This window comes from Rhinopithecus bieti, unplaced genomic scaffold (assembly GCF_001698545.2).
Source record: "Rhinopithecus bieti isolate Rb0 unplaced genomic scaffold, ASM169854v2 scaffold_28007, whole genome shotgun sequence".
Lineage (NCBI taxonomy): Eukaryota > Metazoa > Chordata > Mammalia > Primates > Cercopithecidae > Rhinopithecus > Rhinopithecus bieti.
Genome location: NW_016889200.1, coordinates 1 through 3,915, shown reverse-complemented (window position 1 = coordinate 3,915; position 3,915 = coordinate 1). Strand labels below are relative to the sequence as shown.

The 3,915-nt window shown below is 37.9% G+C and overlaps 1 pseudogene; it reads left to right on the top strand.

Annotated features, from left to right (window-relative positions):
- Positions 1-1,098: 1,098 nt before the first annotated feature.
- Positions 1,099-2,448, top strand: LOC108525882 (S-phase kinase-associated protein 2 pseudogene; annotated as a pseudogene).
- Positions 2,449-3,915: the final 1,467 nt, after the last annotated feature.

The following is a 3,915-nucleotide window of genomic DNA, read 5'->3' as shown; positions in this document are numbered from 1 at the left end:
GAATAATATAATGACTAATATAACATCCCAATCAACACTTAATTTGGAAAGTTTTTTTTTTAAATTTAGTCATTCTGGGAGAAAATATTTGAAACTATGCATCTGACAGAGGATTAATATCCAGAATTTACAAGAAACTCAAACAACTCAACAATAAAAAATAATCCCTTAAAAAGTGGGAAAAGGATATGAATAGACATTTTTCAAAGAATACATATAACTGGCCAATAGGCGTATGAAAAAACGCTCAACATGATTAATCATCAGAGAAATGCAAATTTAAAGCACAATGAGATATCAACTTATACCAGTCAGAATGACTATTATGAAAAAGATAAAAAATAACATGTTGCCAAGGATGTGAAGAAAAGGGAACTCACATATTGTTGGTAGGAATGTAAAGTAGTACAACCTCTATGAAAACACAGTACAGAGATTTCTAAAAGAACTAAAAATAGATGTAGCAATTCGTAGCGATCCCACTACTGAGTATCCAAAGGAAAATAAATCATTATATCAAAAAGATTCCTGCACACATATGTTCATCACAGCACTATTCACAATAGCAATGATATGGAATCAACCTAAGTGTTCACCAACAGAAGACTGGATAAAGAAAATGTGGCATATATACAAAATGGAGTACTATTCAGTCATAAAAAAAGAATGAAATCATGTCATTTGCAGCAATGTGGACAGACCTGTCCATTAACTTAAGTGAAACAAGTCAGACACAGAAAGATAAATATCACATGTTCTTATAAGTAGGAGCCAAATAATGTGTACACATGGACTTAGAGTGTGGAATAATAAACAAATGGAGACTCTGAAGAGTGAGTGGGGTGTGAGAGGGGTGGATAATGAGAGATTACTTAATGCGTACAACGTACATTATTTGGTGATGGCTAACCTAAAAGCCCTGACTTCACCAATTTATGTATGTAACACAATTACATTTGTACCTTATACATTTATACACTTAAAAAAATAATTTTAATTCCAGAAAGGAAAAGTGGACCTTAAAAAACAATAAAAGGGAGTGCCCATCACACTTGAAATGTTGCTAGAGTTCATAGATCTAGCTGCTGGGTTTCTAAGCAAGCTAGGGGCTGCCGTGCACCAAAGCAGGAATCCAGGAGACAGGCAGCTGTGCAATTAATACATGTACTTAAAACTCCCAAACCTGCAGATGCCGTGCACAAGAAGCACCTTCAAGAGATTCCAGACCAGAGTAGCAATGTTACCACCAGCTTCATGTGGGGTTAGGATTCGAGAAAGACTTCTGAACTACTGGCAGGCATCGGGGTCTCTGCCCTGGAGAAGGAAGAGGCAGACAGTGAGATTATCCCCAAGGAACTGCTCTAAAACCTGGTCCAATCACACAGCCACCCAAGGAAATGATTGAAGAGCAAAAGGAATGATAAAGACTGTGATCATTCACAGGCCTAAACTAAATGGAGAGAACTTTCCAGGTGTTTCATGGGACTCCTTTCCAGATGAGCTGCTCTTGGGGATCTTTTCCTGTCTGTGCCTCACTGAGCTGCTAAAGGCCTTCGATGTTTTAAGAGGTGTTATTACCCTAGCGTCTGTTGAGTCTCTATGGCAGACTTTATACCTCACAGGTAAAAATCTTCACCCGGATGTGATTCATCTGAGTTGGTTGCCTTCCACTGCCAATAATCATTTATGACCAACCATTGGTTGAAGATTTCAGCCCTCTGCATATACAGCAGAGGGATGTGTTGAACTCAGTTATAGATGTGTCTGCCCTCCATGGCATTCTGTCTCAGGGATTCAAGTTGCAGAATCTAAGTTTTCTGGAAGACCTATGGCTTTCAGATCCCATTATCAATAATCTTGCACAGAACTCAAATTTAGTGCAACTAAACTTTTCTGGGTGTTCTGGATTCTCTTAATCCAGCTGTTCCAGACTGGATGAGCTAAGCCTCTGCTGGTGATATGACTTCACTGAAAAAGCATGTACAAGTGGTTGTTGCGCATTTGTCAGAGAGCATCACCCAGCTGAATCTCAGCGGCTGCCGAAAGAATCTCCTGAAATCCAATGTCTCTGCTTTAATTAGAAGATGTCCCAATGAGGGTCTAGATAGCCACCTAAACTTAAGTGATAATGTCATGCTAAAGCTAAAGAATGACTGCTTTCAGATATTCTCCAGCTCAACTACCTCCAGTACATATCACTCGGTCGGTGCTATGATATACTCAAAACTTTACTTGAACTTCAAGCAATTGCCACTCTAAAAACACTACAAGTCTTTGGAATCCTGCCAGACAGCGCCCTTCAACTGTTAAAGGAAGCCCTTCCTCAATGTATAGATTAATTGCTCCAATTTAACTACTACTGCCAGGCCAACTATTGGCAACAAAAAGAATTAGGAGATATGGGGCATCAAATGCTGACTGACATTGCAAAAGTCCAGTTGTCTATGAAGTATTTATTGCAGGATGGTGTCTCCCTTTTCTTTGGAACAGGGAAAATAGTCAGGAAGCCCAATTGTGGAGTGCTTGGCTAGTTTTATTCTTGGTTTTCTCTTTGCCTTCAGTCCACGAGTATTAAGGAATGATTTAAGAGGGAAAACAATGTGCTTTTCTGAAATGACTCTAAAGCTTCTATCACTGCTTTGCCCATTAAGGTAAAGTCTTTTTGAAAGGCTTTGCCTTTTGAAATTTGGGGAGAGTGAGCCTATACTTTCAAGACACCTTAAAGAGAAAAATTTGAGCCACGTCTTTCAAGTGCCCTTCTTATTAAGTCTATTCAGAATCAAGTTTAAAAATTACCACCAGCAAACAATCTTCATAGCCTATATGGTAACTTTTATCTATTTAATTTTATATTAGTGCCTTATAAGACAGTTTGGAAGAACAGTATGCTATTTTACTGTGAGCTGAACAAAAAGAGAATCATAGGATAGCAGCATTTGAGGCAATTATTCTGGAAATAGGAAAAATGCATTTTAATTTTGCCTTTAGATTTGAAATTAGGTTAAAGAAACAAATAGCCCCAGGTAATTCACCATAAAACATAAAAATAAATAAATAAATAAATAAACAACAAAGGGTATAGAATTAGTATAGGATTTGAAAGCTCAAGAGACAATTTTCTATGACAGGTTAATTTGAAGTATCCTTTAATATTCACTAAGGTACTATGTTTCCAGAATTCTAAATTAGGTGAGGAAATATAATTCTGGTTTTCTAACTTTATAATCAAATTGTATTAACATGGGTTCTTTAGCTTTTAAAATGACTTGCTTTGTTTTAGAAAGGTAGCATTAACCCGGTCCGTATTCTTGAAAAGTTTGATGGAAGAATTCTGAACTGAAGTTGCTTGCTGTTTTCCTTTAGCACTGAGTTTCTTGAGGTTACTTGTGTATTAATTTGGAATCAAGTATTTTCAATTGTCTTTTTTTAATGGTATCTCGTAATAATTATTCAAAACTATTCATTTTATGGGGTAATGGGACCTAAAATTCCCTAAGAGGAATTGCATGTTCCCTTCAACTGAAAATAAACACCAGAAGTCTGGGCACGGTGGTTCATGCCTGTAATTCCAGCACTTTGGGAGGCCGAGGCAGGCAGATCACTTGAGGTCAGAAGTTCTAGATCAGCCTGGCCAACATGGCAAAACCCTGTCTCTACTAAAATTACAAAATGAGCCAGTCACGGTACCGCACACCTGTAATCCCAGCTACTAGGGAGACTGAGGCAGGAAAATTGCTTGAACCCAGAGGGCAGAGGTTGTGGTGAGCCCAGATTGCACCACTACACTCCAGCCTGGGTAACAGAGCCAGACTCTGTCAAAAAAAACAAAACAAAAAACACTAGAAGAAGGTATATGTTCCATGCAGTTTCAGTAGTAAGCACTACTTTCACCTATGTAACAGTTAAGATTCAGGT